The 19,045-nt window shown below is 44.9% G+C and overlaps 1 long non-coding RNA gene across 1 annotated transcript; it reads right to left on the bottom strand.

Moving 5' to 3' along the window:
* Positions 1-3,961: 3,961 nt before the first annotated feature.
* LOC143527531 (uncharacterized) lies at positions 3,962-8,739 on the bottom strand. Its single transcript, XR_013134154.1, has 4 exons — positions 8,518-8,739; positions 6,115-7,447; positions 5,752-5,831; positions 3,962-4,320 (listed from the first exon to the last, which is right to left on the bottom strand). It is a non-coding gene; the product is annotated as an uncharacterized LOC143527531 (long non-coding RNA).
* Positions 8,740-19,045: the final 10,306 nt, after the last annotated feature.

Consider the following 19,045-nt stretch of genomic DNA (forward strand, 5'->3'; position numbering starts at 1 on the left):
GTCATTAGTATCCCTTATGTCACTGAACCATGTTACAGACATAAAAGCTGAAGGTTAACCCATCATGCTCATTCCATAATGTGACAATTTGTACTGGCAGTTAGCAAAGGTGCAATGGGACGTTGTCACTTGACATGAAGAAAGACTCAGTTTGAAGCCTTAACACTAAATACACCTTAATCCCTGCAGTGCACGTGTACGGCAGCGGTGGTGAAGGTCTACAGCTTCCGATGAAAGCAGCTCATGTTCTAACCATCCCTTTGTTTTCACTCACATGCTCGTGAGGGCAGCAAAATATTTCTCTCAGTTACCATGAGACGCTTGTTTTGTCAGTCCCTCGACCGAAGCATGAAGATGCCGTGTAAAACTGACAAAGCCCTAAACGTTAATACCAGTAATCCCCATACAGCAAGATATTCCCAAACCTCATGTGGGTGTTGATATCCTACCTCAGTGACAGCACCACAGGATGGAGGACAAGTGTCTCAACTCTTTGGCATGGAGATGATTCAGCACAGGACCTAAGCACAGCTGTCTGTAATAAAGGAGAAACCCAACCAAGGACTCTCGCACTGTCTTAAGACCATACACAAGTGCATGGCTGTGCTCTCCCAGGGCTGAGTAATGGTGTGACAGCCTACCTCTCTGTGTGTGTTTTTTTAATTTCCTGGATCGATGCCTTTGTCTCAGCCCACACACCTGCAGTACACTTTACCATGTGCATGTCTTGGGAGCGGTGCACGTGTGAAAGTGAGCTAGCTTCTCCAGGCCTGAATGAACGTGCACGTGAGCCATCTAGAGGCCTTGTGGGCCTTTCCATCAGATGACCACTGTGTGCACATGTGCATATGCACGTGTGCACATACGTGCACGTGTGTGTACATGTGTGTTCAGCTGGCTGCTCAAGATGTTTTCATGGCGGGAAGCATCCCCCACCTGGTCCCTTGTGATTTTTTTCTGACAGAACAGCTATGCGAGTTCATGCTAATGCTAAGGCCAACCTGCCCTCACTGACCCCTCTCACACTGTGATGTAAGAGAATTGTTTGGCTTCCAGTGGCCTGCTGACACTAGCGGTAGCTGCTGGGCTCCCTCAGGTTTAATAACAAGCAGGCAAAAAGAGGTTCAAGTAAAGAACCCTAAAAGATAATTGGCTGACCAGTCACTTGGGCTGCGGTAAATCATTTGGAATAACTGTGCCTTTCAAAATATGAACCATGATACTCATTTGCAAGGCTCTGGATACAGAATTATAACCCAGACAAAATGAACTCTTAGAGGGTGTCTTCAGGAAAAGAATTCACAGATGTCAACAATGGTAGGAATTATTGAATTATAGTAATCTAATTGATTATTACTGTGTGAAAGTAACAAAAGTAGAAAAATTTCCTGTAATAGAAGAATAAAGCAATGCCGCAAAATATGATGTAATGCTTGGTCCAGGTGAGATACGCTAGACTGGTCTTTTCATCCTTCCATCCTAATGTCTTTTTTCCTCTTTCCAAACGATTCAAATTCTCCCATTTGTATCACATCTGGTGATCCCATCCAGTGCTCTCCTGATCCTTCTAGGACTCTCCTACCTATTTATGAAAAAGCCATCACTGTTCACGCTCCTTCGTTCCCAAGCTTTTCTCATTCCCAGGAAGTGCACTGTCACCATAGAAATCATGAATGAGAAACAGCAAAACAAAACACGAAAGGCCAGATAATAACAAGAGGGGGAGTCAGTAAAACATGAAGAACAGAAACCTTTACAAAAGCAGAAGAAATGAGGGGAAAGAAACAATTGCAACAACTGTCCAATCGCAGCAAAGCTCCAAACGCTGAAGCATGATGAAAAGAAAAAACCCCCTAAGTGTTGGTGTGGAGCATGTGACACGCTGGCCATGCCTGGTCCACACATGCAAACTAGCGAGAGTTTATATCCGACGTCTGACTACTGCCTGAAGACACAAGCAAACACAACCATGGCATAGGCGACTGTGAGCCAGGCCTGATGCCCTGGTGGAAGTGCACCCCCGAGACAGGGAGGAGCCCAGGGAGGAGCCCAGGGCCCTGGAGGGACACGGCCAGCCGCCTGCTGCTTGATGTCACTGCTGCCTGCGCTGGGGGCCAGTTGGAGCCCAAGTGAAGCAACGCTCTCTTTCCACCCATGTTGCTCCCGACAGCTGATTCAACTCCCGGGCTTGGACCCAACCCCTACTGATGGACTAGTAAACCTTTTGACAAGTAAAGTGTTCTAATGAATTGTGGCCATAGAAACCACCAAATCAAAGCAAAGGCCATGTGCAAATTCACGCTGGGGTACATCAAAGAGGCCCTGAAAGGCCAGGGCAGTTCTACCCTACAGTTGTTCGCCATGCGTCAGCCTTAGCTCGCAGAAACGCTGAGGTGATTGGGGCAAAGTGTTAATGACAGAAGGAAAGCCTGTGATTTGAGGGAAAGGCAGATGGAGAGAATATGTGGCATGTTTCATAAACAGAGAACAACTATCACTCCAGTGGAACTGTACATGCCTCCATAAGTGGAGTGGAGGAATCAGAAAGTCAACTGTTATTCCCCCTACATGTCATTTCATAAGACACTCAGCCCTGTAATGACACTTATATGTCTTTTCCACATATTCATTCTCCCCCATGGCAGGCGTGAGTCTGGGCTGCAGCTCCCAGCTCTCCCATGTCCAGTGTCTTCATTTGATTTGATTTGAAAAGCAAACCACCTCAGGTTTCCAAAGCAGAGTGCTTTTAATTTATCAGCTCAGACTTCATGTCGTAAAACAAAACAAGAGTGTCCAGAGGTAAAAGCCTGTGTGCTGGAGTGTCCAGTGCGTGGACCCAATGTCCTCCAACGGCTGCAGTCCCTGTCCTGACTGGCACCTTCACAGGGATGAGCCGAGCAGAGACCTGGTATTCTCCTTTACATCCTTTGCGGCACACAGTCTTGTTCTCCAGAGCTTCTCCAGAGTTCTCCAGTTTGTTTAACCATGGCTGTTCTTGGTGTGAAAAACAAAACTGTTTTGACTGAACCTCTGAGAACTGATTTAGTGAGGAAAAAATTTTACTTTGACGATACCTTGTGAGGGGAAAGATGCAGAAATTAATCAGTGAGAGCAATGAAAAAATGAAAACCTGAGTCATTTTAAAACAAATTTTGGATGATCCATCATTTCATTTTTGGCAAGAAACTTAATGACGTCTAGTAATGAGTGAAATCTTAAACATAATGAATTCTTAAAAACAAATTTTTCTTACGTTGTCATCAGTAGCCTTATACATTATGTGTGAGTGTATTTTAATGACACACAGTGAGAGAGAGGAACAGAGAATTGGTTGCAAACTAGTTTGTAATTAATAGTTGAGGCATCTGCTCCCCTTGGGCACTTTGGAAATAATACAAGCAGATGTGGTGTGATGTACACAGCTTATAACTGCATGAAGTGTGTACTGGAGACTGAAGTCAGCAAAACGCATCTGAAGCAGTAAGTCTTCAAATGGAAAAGCACTGGTTAGCTAATGGGCAAGCGCTGGGTTGAAAACATGGTTGCCCTTTATTGTAAATGGGCTTTCAAAAGGCATTAGCTGGTGGCTGAACTTGTGACAATTCCCCAACCACCACTATAAAAACCTGGAAAAGAGAGGGAGAGAGAATGGTGGAAATAACACCATTTAATATTTTAAACAGCTCTTGGTTCAAAAATATCTTCTTAATATCTCTGGCAAGCATGGGAAACAGGTGGCTTAGCAGCTCCATTCATTGTTAGCCGGAGTCATAACTGTTTTACTCGGCATAGTCCAGAACTTTCCATGGTCAGAAGCCTCTACGGGAGACATAAAGTTACAGCCAGCAGATCTAAGGATGGATTCCTTTCACCATTCTTCTTGCCCTTTTATAAAATGTGAATTTATTGGAAACGTTTCAATAATGAATTTGAGATTTGCTGTGAAAATCAGACAAAGACCTTCAAGTTGTGCTTGTTTAATTTACCATAAGACAGGAGATATGCATAGTATTGCAATAGTATTGCAAAAGAGAACCAAGAAGAGTCTGAGAAGGAGGCAGAGAGAGAGAGAGTGAGAGAGAGTGTGAGAAAGAGAGTGTTAGTGTGTGGAAGCCATAGGAAGCCCTTCAGAGTGCTCTGTCTCTGAGCCAGCAGAGGGTCTGGGCTCCTTCACCACATGGTTCCTTAATGCTGATGTTTCTCCACAGTTTCATGGAGCTGACTGCACTTCCATCAGACATTCCCAGTCAGGTGCTCTTCCTTTAGCCTGTCTTCTTTGCTCTGCCGTAAATTGCTGAGAAATGTGCAGAGACAAGTCTCCTGTACACAGGAGCAGGACAAATACAGCCACAAAAGGTGGATGAAGATCCCACCATGCTGTGAATGTACAGTGACTTTTCTAATGCAGCTGGCCAGTGAACTAAAGGCTTGGCTCCCTCCTAAGGAAATATTAAGCCTTGATACTGAACAGCAAACACCAGAAAAAAGTATTTAAATGTTATGGCAGCATTTTAATTTTACGGCCTGTTTTAGTATTGCACATGACTCTAATGTACGAATGAAGCAATCCAAGCACTGGACGAGCTGGAATCCAAATGAGCTTTTAAGCATACACAATCGCACTGGTCATTAAAATGTGAGAATTAGGGACAGATTATAGTCCATGAGGCCAATCAAGCCGTGTGAGGTGTGCACAAGTTCTTCTGACCTAGCACATTTGGGTTCCCCTTGTTGCCACAGTAGGCGGGGCTAATGCCTACTGCCAGAGCAAAATAATTCTGCTGCATATTATATGAGAGTGCTAGCACTATACAGCTTCCTGTCTAGCTGTTAAAACCCAGGAAACATGTATGGACAAGATAAAGAAAGAGACTTTCAGATATGACTGACTCACTGACACTGGAATTACTTTGACTGACCTTCAGAGTTTTGTTTATGTCCTGCTTTTGTAATATGTATTGAATCTGCTCAGTCTATTTGGCCTTGCTGATTGAAAAACAAGTTAGTTCTTACTGCAATAAGTATATCAATAAGTGATCGGGTGTGGGTGTGTGTGTGTGTGTGTGTATGGGTGTGATCAGGTGTGTGTGTGTGTGTGTGTGTGTGTGTGTGTATGGGTGTGATCAGGTGTGTGTGTGTGTGTGTGGGTGTGTGTGTATGTGTGTATGGGTGTGATTAGGTGTGTGTGTGTGTGTGTGTGTGTGTGTGTGTGTGTGATCGGGTGTGGGTGTGTGTGTGTGTGTGTATGGTGTGATCGGGTGTGTGTGTGTGTGTGTGTGTGTGTGTGTGTGTGTGTGTGTGTGTGTGTGTGTGTGTGTGTGTGTGTGATCGGGTGTGTGTGTGTGTGTGTGTGTGTGTGTGTGTGTGTGTGTGTGTGTGTGATCGGGTGTGTGTGTGTGTGTGTGTGTGTGTGTGTGTGTGTGTGTGTGTGTGTGTGTGTGTATGGTGTGATCGGGTGTGGGTGTGTGTGTGTGTGTGTGTGTGTGTATGGGTGTGTATGGGTGTGATGTCCTTCCCTGACTGCATGAGCACCCCAACATGAAAGAGGGCGGGGCTTCACACTGCCTATCACTCTATTACCAGCAGAGCATTTCTCAATCAGAAAAACAGCTGCAGGCTTCATGCCTTAGAAAAGCAAAAAAGAAAAAAGAAAAAAGCAAAAAAAAAACCAAAACCCAAAAACCAAATGTCCCTTTAGAAAATGTTTTCTTGCTTTCTCTCCCTTTTTATCTAAAGTTCAGAAATACCCACCCAGTTGGGTCATGTGTGATTGGTTCTCCTCCAAGTGTGACATCATACACCTCATCTGGTTCTAGTTAGGGTGGGGCACCCTGCGCAGATGAAATGAGCACAAATGTCATTACAAAATCGATAAAGCCATGCTGTCAGTTTGGGCGTGCAGCAGCGAATAAAAGACGGCACTTCCAAGGTAGGCACGCTACGGCCGGCCTCTTTGAATCGCATCGCAGCTAGTTGCCATGTTGCAACATGATCTACTGTGGTCCTGTCCCATTTATTATTGATAGCATCAAGCTTGTAATGGACACACATGACAAAGTTCACTACGATTGCTAGTGGTTCATGTGGCTGTGACAGCCCCATGTGACTACTCACTTCACACTGGTAGAAGGGTCACAGGGTCATCACACTGGTAGAAGGGTCACAGGGTCATCACACTGGTAGAAGGGTCACAGGGTCATCACACTGGTAGAAGGGTCACAGGGTCACCACGCTGGTAGAAGGGTCACAGGGTCACCACACTGGTAGAAGGGTCACAGGGTCATCACATTGGTAGAAGGGTCACAGGGTCATCACACTGGTAGAAGGGTCACAGGGTCACCACACCGGTAGAAGGGTCACAGGGTCACCACACCGGTAGAAGGGTCACAGGGTCACCACACCGGTAGAAGGGTCACAGGGTCATCACATTGGTAGAAGGGTCACAGGGTCATCACACTGGTAGAAGGGTCACAGGGTCATCACACTGGTAGAAGGGTCACAGGGTCATCACACTGGTAGAAGGGTCACAGGGTCACCACGCTGGTAGAAGGGTCACATGGTCACCACACTGGTAGAAGGGTCACAGGGTCACCACACTGGTGGAAGGGTCACAGGGTCACCACGCTGGTAGAAGGGTCACATGGTCACCACACTGGTAGAAGGGTCACAGGGTCACCACACTGGTGGAAGGGTCACAGGGTCATCACACTGGTAGAAGGGTCACAGGGTCACCACGCTGGTAGAAGGGTCACAGGGTCATCACACTGGTAGAAGGGTCACAGGGTCATCACACTGGTAGAAGGGTCACAGGGTCACCACGCTGGTAGAAGGGTCACATGGTCACCACACTGGTAGAAGGGTCACAGGGTCATCACGCTGGTAGAAGGGTCACAGGGTCACCACGCTGGTAGAAGGGTCACATGGTCACCACACTGGTAGAAGGGTCACAGGGTCACCACACTGGTGGAAGGGTCACAGGGTCATCACACTGGTAGAAGGGTCACAGGGTCATCACACTGGTAGAAGGGTCACAGGGTCACCACACTGGTAGAAGGGTCACAGGGTCACCACACTGGTAGAAGGGTCACAGGGTCATCACATTGGTAGAAGGGTCACATGGTCACCACGCTGGTAGAAGGGTCACATGGTCACCACGCTGGTAGAAGGGTCACAGGGTCATCACACTGGTAGAAGGGTCACAGGGTCATCACATTGGTAGAAGGGTCACAGGGTCATCACACTGGTAGAAGGGTCACATGGTCACCACGCTGGTAGAAGGGTCACAGGGTCACCACACTGGTAGAAGGGTCACAGGGTCATCACACTGGTGGAAGGGTCACAGGGTCATCACACTGGTAGAAGGGTCACAGGGTCATCACACTGGTAGAAGGGTCACAGGGTCATCACACTGGTGGAAGGGTCACATGGTCTGTTCAAACTGATCAAACTGTTGAAAGAGTTACAGGGGTTCATCACATTTGTGGAATGATTGCTGCTGCTACTTTAATTTTAAAATGCCAAAATAATTAAACCCAATAGAATCAGGCTGTTGTCACACTTTGTGTGTGTGATAATGTCATGCAACATGTGCAAATGTGAAAATGAAAGAGTTATAGAGGAAAAAGGCTACGCAGTTAAAGCAGTGAATAAATCACTTCAGTCATAATCTGGATGAGTATCACTATTAGAGTAAAAGCAGTGAATAAATCACTTCAGTCATAATCTGGGTGAGTATCACTATTAGAGTTAAAGCAGTGAATAAATCACTTCATAATCTGGGTGAGTATCACTATTAAAGTTAAAGCAGTGAATAAATCACTTAAGTCATAATCTGGGTGAGTATCACTATTACAGTTAAACAGTGTTGCCATAGTTACTTTGAAACAGTAATCCGACTACTGACTACTGACTACTTCTTTAAAAAGTAACTCAGTTAAGTTACTGACTACTTGCTTTTAAAAGTAACTAAGTTAGATTACTTTTAGTTACTTTCAGCAGAGGCTGATCCCCCGCCCCTATAACATGAAAATGACTACCAGTTCTGCCAATACTCACTTTATTGACATGTATTTTAACCGGAACATCAAAAATGACACTGGCATTTGTAAACTTTTTCTTGAAATAGGCTTACATGTTTTTAAAATAAATAAATAAGACAGTCTTTCTGTTCAACTCCGCCCACTTACAGGGTTGCCAACTGTCACGCATTGAGACACACGCATTTGACTGTCTTCACACGCTTACGCTACACTTCCGATATCTCACGCCGAAAAAAAAATCCAGTTTATTTACCTCTGATCCACATCTATGATTCAATGAGTTACTAGTTCGATCTGGCGCCAACCACCGGCGATCGATCGATCGCGATATAATACTGAATTTAGTCAATTTTACACCCCGCCCGGTAACAATTTACGTTCGCCGCCAAGCCCCGGTTTTTTTTTTTTTTTTCAGGTTTGACGTTGTGTTTTTGAAAGTAGACAGCACTCTGTCGCCAGGACAGAGTGTACAACGGACCTTAATGTTGTCTTCCTTAGCCGAAATAAAATCAAAATAATGCCTGTATTTCCAGCTGCTAAAGGCGAACCTCTCCTTCCATCTGACTTTGGCGCCGCAGAGCAGAGATGACGTAACCGCGTAAGAAACGTGTAGCCAAAAAATAAGAATGAATAAATATAACATACGTTCCCCCGAAATGCAGAAATAGTAACGCACGATGTTTTAGATAAGTAACTTTAATCTGACTACTAGTTTTTAAATAGTAGTTGCGTTAGACTACTCGTTACTGAAAAAAGTAGTCCGACTACAGTAACGCGTTACTAAGTAACGCGTTACCGGCATCACTGAAGTTAAAGCAGTGAATAAATCACTTCAGTCAAAATCTGGGTGAGTATCACTATCCAGCATCAGTCTGTTTAATGAAAAGTAAATCTAGGTAAAAACTGCTGTGGTGCTTTGCTTGCAGATGGAAGAGCGTTCACCACAATTATGAACAATTTTGTTAGGTTCTACAAAAACTGAAATGTCAACTGGAAGTGATTAGAATCTAGAGAGAACAAAGCCGAATATATCCACCTGTACCAAAATAAATGCAGGAAATGTATAGGTCTGGATTGTAGAACCTTATCTTTCACCAAGCTCAGATGCTGCGTTTTGTGCCTGCACTATAGCTCCGCTTTTGCAGAACTGGAATTTCGTGAGCCCAGGTACGCCCGGTTGTTGACCCCTCTATGTTTGCGTATCTGACATTTCAGAAGAATGCCAAGCTGATTAATCAAGCAGAGTTTGCAGGTTACACCAGTTGCAACTTCAATCTCCATCTTGGTTGGTATCATCGGTTTTGCATCTTGGTCATCTAACCTTTCCTATTGCCCTCATATCTACACAGAGCTTTTACATACTATGGTCTTGTTTCACATCAGAGACATACTGGCTGTTGTTAGCGGCAAGTTTTTATCCATGTAATCACTTATACAAGCCGACATTAAGGCGTTATTTGAATAGCTGACATTTTCCCTGCGTCCTCTCTGATTACGTGCAAGAGGAACTAATGAGAGACATCAGACTTGTTATTGGGTCTTTCCAAGTATGCAAGAACTAATTCAAGATTCTCTCCCTTTCTCACGACCAGCCTTTGATGCCAGCAGTGAACAATCACCATAATTGCCCATGGCAACACTGATGAAATGTTTCGGAGCGGTCTGAAAAACATAGGATTGGAAAATTGAATCAATATCATTAATCACATGCAGGAATCTCATATTAATTGGGCCTGCTTTCCATTAGGAGTTGAACAGACAAATTCACGGTGAGGTATTATCAGGCCAGCCACGTGCTGATCAGATCTGTTGGTGTTTGTGCCAAGTCTCAAGTTCAACGGGAGAATGCTCCTTGAGTGCAAAACACAGGCTGTCAATAATACAGTCATCCACAGAGACTAATTAGCAATGAGAAAAGCTGGCATCGTAGAACAGCATGAACTTAAAGAAGCTTAGGTCATCCTTGCTGGGAGGGATGAGAGAACGTGAGTCTCCAGGTGACGAGAGGTCTGTTGTCAAATGTGCTCATGGGCGTTCTCCACGAACTACAGTTCTTCCTGCTTCGGTTTGTTACAGACATGACACAACATTGACTTTGGAAGGCTGGTGATATGGAGCTTTATCAGATCCCAAACAGGCGTTGTCATCCTTCCTTTTAGTATTCTTTGAGTAACAATAGCAGGCTCGCATTTCTGGGTTGACTTGGGCTGGGCTGTCTTTAAATTGTTATTTCAGTGAATAAGATGAGTTATAACACCTTTCAGTTTCACAAGGGACATGTCAGCTGACAACCCCAATGTTCTTAATTATATTGCAACATTAGAGATCCTTTGTGAAAACAAGACTATCCCACTCACACAGAAGCATTTGAGACAACCTTTCTCACTCCATCCTCTCTGTGAGCCAAGACTTACTCTCTCGCACAGCGATTACAATAGCAGCGCAAAAAAAATCGAACATGACATATTCCAAGTGAGGCGGTGAGAGCTGAAACATAAAAGTGCTTTAACGAGCATCATGAGCTCTCTAAGAGTGCACTGGCTCTTTCAAGTGAGCCTTGCCCAAAATGACATGGCAGCCTAGAGAAGCAGTGACCATCTGAATCTCTGCACACAGTGCAAGGCACAAAGGGGACAGGGGAGCCATCCAGCAGGACAATGGGACCGCAGCTCTGATCCCTGCCACTTCTATCGGGCACTTATGAGACCCTAGCCACCTAGCCTTCTTGAATACTTAATAATCCTGTCTGGAAACTTTAAAGAACCTTGTAAAACAGGAGAGGCTGAGAGACGTAAAGAAACTACCTCAAGTGGAAAGTTCTTATGCAAATGCAGCGAGAGCGGGTGTGGAGGAAGACGAGCGGCACACGGCTGCGGACACCTGGGACGGCGCTGCGTGTCTTGGCCGAGGGCGTGTTCGCAGGCCCAGGCTGTTCGGGTCGGCCTGCCCGACTTTGAAGTGGCCTTGCTTATGCGCTATTTGTCTTGGCCATGATGTCAGCGTGGAAAACGCAGCATAACAAAGTCCTCGCCGCAGCCCAAATTCATATATTCTCTTTTGTTTGAATTTAAAGAGCGTAGGAGCTATTTGAACATGACACTGGCACTCTAATCCCCCCCCCAATCGCCACCAGTCTCCCAACTCAACACACCTGGTTTTATGCTAAAAGGATTAGTTCCCGTACGCTGCAGACGCGATGTCTCCCACTCGGCCTTCTGTCTGATCTTCTATCAACAGGCTGGGACATCATTTCAACATTATTGTGTGTCCTTTATCACAGGTCTGATGTCATGTGGGCCAGAACTATTCCCACCCCTGTTGTCATAGTAAAAGAAAAATCACTGTATAAATAACCAAAGTATTTTTCTAACATAACCTCTGCATCACCATAACACACAAGGTAATTAGCTATTTTGTCAGACACAGTGTCAATGTCAGCAGTGGCGCAAAAAGGGGGTATGCAGCGTATGTGACTCATAGGGGCGCTGCACTAGAGGGGGCGCCAAATCGATGCCAGAAAATTATTTGCCGAGTTGGTGGGGGGTGGGGGTGGAGTATGGGGGGGGGGGGGGGGGGGGTATGGGGCGCCGATAGTATGTTTGCATACACCTCAGAAAGCATGTAGTTGCAACCCTGAGTGTCAGTCTCAGATGTCTGTTGCAAGGTATTCACAACTGACATAGCTTGTGGTCCAAGTGTAAATGATATTACACTGTAATACTCACCATAATCTAATACTGATATTTTAACTTTAACTTTTAATATAGATGTGAAGGAACACAATAAGAACTGCATATCTTCCTGTTTGACATCTGACCCTTGGCCATTCTGATCAGTTACATAATGAATGAATGAACTGGCTGAGTGAGCAGAGATGTTTGTGTTCCTACTCTCTCCCACTGCTGTACTGATGCTCACGTCAGCTGCTGAGTTTATGTGGGCTTACAGACAAGCACGCTGTGGTTATGACTGGTGGCAAGATGAGGGCACTGTGCTCTAAAGGAGTATGGATCCAAATATACCAGTAGACAAGGCTAAAGTCATCCCTCCCTCTCTCTCTCTCTCTCTCTCTCTCTCTCTCTCTGTTTCTCTCTCTCTCATTTTATCCCTCTATACAGGTGTCATAAATAGGCTAACCATGGCAACATGCAAGTAGTGGTTGGTGAGGCCATCATGTAGAAGTGATCACACTGAAAGGATGTGAGAGAGACTTATGGGCTCTGCTGAATAATCCACTCAATCATACAGCACAAAGACACATTTCATTCCCCATCCCCCCTATATGAAACTCTGACAAGCTCTGCAATCTTTCTACGTAAAGTGCACTGAAGCCTCTGGTTTGAATCAGTATATCAAGTGCTGGGTTCACTCCCACCAGCTTCCCTGAAGGGGTGTGTGAGGACAACACTCTGTGCTCTTGACTGCCAATCGCCACTCCTGTGACTACTACTGCATCTGTCGAATTCCACAGAAACCCAAACACCAGGCTGTGGACCATTTATTTTGCTAACCCAGCGCACAAAAATACTATAAGTGTCTTGAAAAGCAGCTTTAATGCCGATCCCGTCATATTTTGGTGCGGTTTACAACTCATCAGCCCAGACACCTTTGGCTGGCTTTTCTCTCGCGACCTACAGCCTGCTGAGAGCCGGACCACAGAGCTGCCTTCCCATTTTCCTTTAATTCTGCACTGCGGCCCCCCGTGTTGCTCTTGGTACCTGGTCCCGCTCCGCTGTCAGGGGGTTCGGCCCACACCGTATCCGCTCCTCGCCACGCTGCCCACGCACAGCCGTACGTTAGCCACCGCCGCGCCGACAGGTTGCAGGTTGTAGCGAGCAGAGGTGAAACAGAGGGCTGAAACGTACGGGTGTTTAACACATGTCCCTCATGTTTGGAGTCAGGGTTCATAATAGTGAACGTTCAGTCTTGGAGGTCACTCATTTGTGCTGGATCAAAAAGGCAGCTAGCGTTTGACATATCTGGGCATTCTCTGCCAGACTCTCTGAGTGCTACGTTAGCGTGAGCTTAGCATTTCTCCTGGGTTGACTTTGTCTCTCTTACCTCAGAACTGCTTCTCTGTCAGACTGCAGAACAATATTGTGGTTTATAATTGAGCCACTCTCTGGGATACTGGTGGTTCCCACATAGCAAAGCAATTCCCAAGGCCAGCTTGAGATGGACTTCTGGTGAGTCATGCATCCAGTCTCAAGCAGGAGCCTGCTCGAATGTTCAGAAAGTCAGCAGACTGCTGTGTCTTCAGCCCAACCCATTGCATTTACTGTAAATATTTTAAAGATGCTGTGTGTTTCTCTACCATTGTCATGACCTATGTGATTACACTCTCTTGGCTAATATAGAAACCAGCTGATAAGGATTACACGATCAGAGTCACAATTTGATGTGCATTACCACAACTTTACCCAAAAGGCATAATAAATCCCCATTTTGTAGCTCAATGTGTCAAGTATTGATCATTAATCAGAGAGCAGACCTGATGCACTCCAGCAAAAATGCGGCGGTCAAAGACTCGGAGAGCTGTTGCCCCTGGTGACTGGGGAACGATCCTTCAGCGCGAGGTCTTATCATTGCATCACCTGGATCATCAACAGCTAATGAACCTTCTCACAGCTTCCCTGGAATCCCCTACAGAGACATCAGTGAGCAGTCGGCTCCAAGAAGCGCTGGAGGAGATGTCAGTGAGTCTCTTCCAGGGTCATCCATCCTGCAGCACTTTTGTCTGCAAAACGTTTACGCATGCCGGCAAGGTAAATTAAGAGAACTGTTGGAAAGGGCAAAAGATGACGGCTACAATTACACCATGTTTGTATCATTCTTTCATCATTCCAAGGAATGACTGCTGTATTATGGAGGTCCGCATGTTTTTTTCCAAACATTTTTTGCCATATTTTCCAAACACAGCCACCTCCCAAACTGACCTGGAAAACACACAGTGCTTTTTGAAAAATGCTCCATTCTCAAATTACAAAAGAATATTTTTAAAGAGTTTCATTCTGGGTGTTCATTTCTGTTGGCTGCCACGGTGCAGTAGTGTGTGTGAAGGAGCTGTACGTTGGGAGTGAGGCTGTGAGGCCTGCACACCGTCAGCCTGCGTGTGGGTCGGCGGCCCACTGATCCTGACAGCCTGGTGCTGTAGATCTTAGCAGATCCTCACAGGTGTCGGCCTTTCCAGCGCTGGACCTGCTCCACCCTGCTGCAGTCCCGCCCACATGCACAGCATGTCTTTCTGGGTCTGTAATGGTCCTGGACAAAGGTACTTATCGACTTGCGTTTTAGACCCTTTTTGTCTTTCATTTTTAAATGCACAGATGCACATCCATTACTGTGTTATCACATAAACAGTGTACACCTGTAACTGTATATGCTATGGTTCTGTTTTGTCAACAGTTCAATTGTAAAGCACAGAGTATTTACTGAGTAGATACTACAGTACCTCTGTAGGGGGGTGAGGCATTCATAGTAAGCTAATCCAACATTTCTGAGCTTCCGATCTGAAAGGTCTGGATAACAGCAACCGTTCACTCAGACTAATCACACCGCCATACTGCCTGCTGAGTGAGACGTTGAGAGCACAAGGCTCCTTCACTCAGGTCTCCCAGTAACGTCTGTGTTTTGGAAAAGAAACAGGGGGACTTCAAGAAGCCAAACACAGGTGAAGCACACGAGTGTGGAGTCTGGCAGACAGAGAAGTGCAAACAGCCCTAGGACTGAGACGTCCTCCATGGTGTCCCGACCGTCTCGCCCTTCTTTACCCACATACAGCCATTCGTTCCCACCACCCTTGTCCCTCTCCGCCCGGCCTGCTGTCCCTGCCTGACAAGAACTTCCTTGTCATTCATCAGAGAGTTGTGCATTAGTGCTAGCGGTGGTATTTATAGAAACCTGATCAGGGAGTGATGAAACCGCAGTAAATCGGCAGATTTCTGTTTGTTCCGCCACATCAACAGCTCATCTCTCAGCACAAGAGATTATTTTTAGGTCATATTTTCCAGTTGGTATTTTGAGTTCCAAAGAGACAGTTAAGAGTCGTAATCAATGTTTCCATCTGAGAAAGGTCTTGGAAAAGTGTGAATGTCATCAAAGACGAACATGATCTCTGATCTTCTTTGCACGCAAGACTAAAGTAAACATTAAAGATGATGAACATTATAGATTAACAAGTCAAGTCCAGCTAAATCTTTGGGTAACATGAATTGATATGATGGAACAAGTTGTCCTACTATCTTTAACATCCCAGAACATTGACTATGTGAGACATTATTATGTGTGATTAGGCAATAACAGAACATCGTTCCTAGCAGGTGAAGCCAACGTGGACGGCCGCTATCACGTCTACAGTGCCGTCAGACGACGGGCTGCACCTGCCCGACTGCAGCCCACATTAATTAGCTGCAGCCAGTGAGGCCAGTCACCATGTTGGGCGGCATTTCCAGTAACCCAGCAAATGCCAGTAAGCACACGTAAGCCTTGACTTGCACAGCACTGATTTACTGTCATTATTATCGTGCAGGCTGCCTTGCGTCGTGGCACGGCCGTATGAAATTTCCATGATTGTTGAAGACACACTCCACCCATAGAGCAGCTTTATTTTCACACATGCTGGATGAGGTGTCTGTAACTTCTCCACCCTGTCGTTGTTTATTCTGCTGTTAAGGGTGAATATGAGCAGAGACGGGGTGCAAAAAAACAGATCCCCCCCTCCCCCTCATCCAATACACCCTTCAAATGAACACCCTACAGCCCGAACACCACCTCTGCTCAAATGAACACCCTACAGCCCTAACACCACCTCTGCTCAAATGAACACCCTACAGCCCGAACACCACCTCTGCTCAAATGAACACCCTACAGCCCTAACACCACCTCTGCTCAAATGAACACCCTACAGCCCTAACACCACCTCTGCTCAAATGTGTCATAAAAGCAATAGTGTTCCAGACAGACAGTGATGCTTCATTATACAAAATCTAGGCGCTTGGAAGTGTATGTGTGTGTGTGTGTGTGTGTGTGTGTGTGTGTGTGTGTGTGTGTGTGTGTGTGTGTGTATGTGATAGGTAATGCCAACATTTTTGGTTAAGCTGTGCAAAAGTCTTCATAAAATGTGATTTATTCCCACATGTCTGTTTGCAGTTAGGCCTGCCGAAACCTATTACTGAGATAACAACACACACAAACAATTGGATCTCAGTGGAAGATCTGAGTGATAGAAACCAAATGATGGAAACTTCATGGTACATATAGGATATTTGTGTAGGCTGCCAAAAGGTATGTGGATCTCATGGGTAATCCTGACCTTGAGTAATGTTATAAGATGCATAAGGTGTAACTAAAGAGTGGCAACTAAGCAGCCATTCCCAGACAGATAAACCTCCTTCATCTTTGTAATGCTAGAGATTTTTACTGCCACAGTTTCCTTGTTCTGTGTCATATATCTGATGACATGTCCCATGAGATATCACTCCTGAATCAGTCCTGAATCATTCCTGAATCACTCCCGAATCACTCCTGAATCATTCCTGAATCACTCCTGAATCACTCCTGAATCAGTCCTGAATCATTCCTGAATCACTCCTGAATCACTCCTGAATCACTCCTGAATCAGTCCTGAATCACTCCTGAATCACTCCTGAATCATTCCCGAATCACTCCTGAATCAGTCCTGAATCACTCCTGAATCACTCCTGAATCATTCCTAAATCACTCCTGAATCACTCCTGAATGCCCTTGTGTGTTTGAATGATTATAAACCTACGCAAAGTTTCCAGTCTCATGAGAATAGTAAATCATGGTGAAATGAACTACTTAGCATTCAGGCAATCCTTGATTGTCATCTGTCATATTGATTATTTGTAATCTACTGGGTGAAGTTTGCCCCATATCCCTTTGATTTATTAATGCTAACTTTTAAAACCATGGGGCAGGTTTATATACACCATATCTGTAGAAGGTTCCCTCAGATGTTTCCACTACAGTTCTCTTCGTGTCCAGGCAGTGTTTTCTCTATAAAGTCATGCATTTGTTTAAATTTGGTCAGTAATGGATTCATTGCAGCACACTTTTATGAAGAGAGAGCTTAGAGGTAACCATAAGGCAAACAGACACGAAAATCTTTGATCACCTGAACAGAGCAATGACTGAAGACCTCGATGAATACTAAGTTTCCAGTATGTATTCCATCATGACTTCCAAAAGAAGTGCAGACACTTAAGCATGCAGGGAATGAAATGGGAATGCTATCAAAATCTGCTCTCCTTTTCAAGGTGATTCAAAAGACACCAGTCATAGACATGAATTCTTGCCAAGACACCAAAACTAGAGACCTCCTCAAGCACACAGCAGAGAAAGGTCTGGAAATGCAATTCAATTTAGACACATGCTCACCAGTAAAGTTATTCCTTCTCCCATGCAATCACACACTTCATTCATATGCAAAACTCCCTACAGAAATTCAACCTCTCACACAGCATAAAGCAGTCAAACCTTCTCTTTATCTATCTTTATCTTCCTCTCTCTCTCTCTCTCTCTCTCTCTCTCTCTCTCACACACATACACACACACACACACACACACACACAGATCCAATTGCCTACCACTCAAATATGCAAAATGGAGAATGTCAGACACAGAGGCTGATCCTGTAGTGAGGTGATGATGGAGGCAGTGACAGCCCAGGAGGAAGGAGGAGTCCACACTCCATCCAGGAAAAATGGGCATATCACAACTGGACCTTTCAACAGGTAAGAGCTTGTTTAGAAGCAGCGTTGTCAGCCTTCGCCCTCTCACACTCTTCACACATGACTTCTCCTCAGAGAGGTCCTAAAACCTTCCCTACTGTCAGTGTGTCTGCCACCGGGTTGACACAAATCCACAAATGCACTCCACTCACAGCCAAGGTACTGAGAATAGAGACCTGCTCACGCAGGCAGCAGAGAAACATCTGGAAATGTAATTCAGTATAGACACATGCTCACCAATGCACCTAGTCCTTCTCTTCTGCGTTCATAGAGCTTCATTCGTATGTAACCTTCTGCCCAGGCCTGCTGATACTTGCTGTGTGTTTTCCTCTCCTGAGTAAATGTTTTGATTTAAGACCCAGTTACTATTATGACACTAGTGAACATTTTGTAGTAGTGCGATGGCTGATAAGCGTAGAGATGGGCCCCTCCTTGTTCTAGTGCGCAAGATTGCACGAGAGAAAGGACCTGACAAATGCCACCATCACCACTGCATAAACACCCACGTCAGTCTCATAACGCAGGCTAAGAACAGACAGGAGCTTAAGCCATCTGTCAGTGTTCAGCACCATATGAAAAACAAACCTGATTAGGTCGAGTTCAAGAAACTGCCAAGACCAAAGTATGATTATTAAGCATATTAAATGTGGGAAGCTCTACTTTTGCAGATTTTGTATTTTGTAAAAAAAAAAGAAAAAAAAAACACTTTAGACACATAAAAACCATTGTCTCATTCTAGCCATTCAGTCAATAATAAGAAAATTAAGCCAACTGGAGCAAACTAGAAAAATTAGCAGGCAAAAATGAATCCTGTAAACATTACAGAAAAATAATTTCTCTATTTTAAGGAAGCAATTTCATCTTTTCAATTGGTGTACAGTGTGTAATTGTGTTGTACTGGGGTCCATGATTAGTTCCATTTACCAGTTGTCTTGTAGTGCCACCTATTGGTGAAATTGTGCAAAACACGCAGAAAGACAAAGAACAGCTTGGAACAGGTCTCCTGATATACGGCATTGGAATAGCCACCATGTAAAACCACTTTACCGTTTGAGATACTGCGATAAAACTGTATTTAAACAATGTTAGCTAAATAATGTAGAACGATAACCATACATACTTATCTATCACCACCACTGTTGCCTATTAGCCTACTAAAACCGTAGGTTATAAATATAAATCTTTATTCATCATCACCCAGACCTGTGGTATTTAAAGGTTGGTCTATTTATTTGTAAATGTACAGTTTACATC

The sequence above is a fragment of the Brachyhypopomus gauderio genome, chromosome 11 (genome assembly GCF_052324685.1).
Source record: "Brachyhypopomus gauderio isolate BG-103 chromosome 11, BGAUD_0.2, whole genome shotgun sequence".
NCBI classification, from domain to species: domain Eukaryota; kingdom Metazoa; phylum Chordata; class Actinopteri; order Gymnotiformes; family Hypopomidae; genus Brachyhypopomus; species Brachyhypopomus gauderio.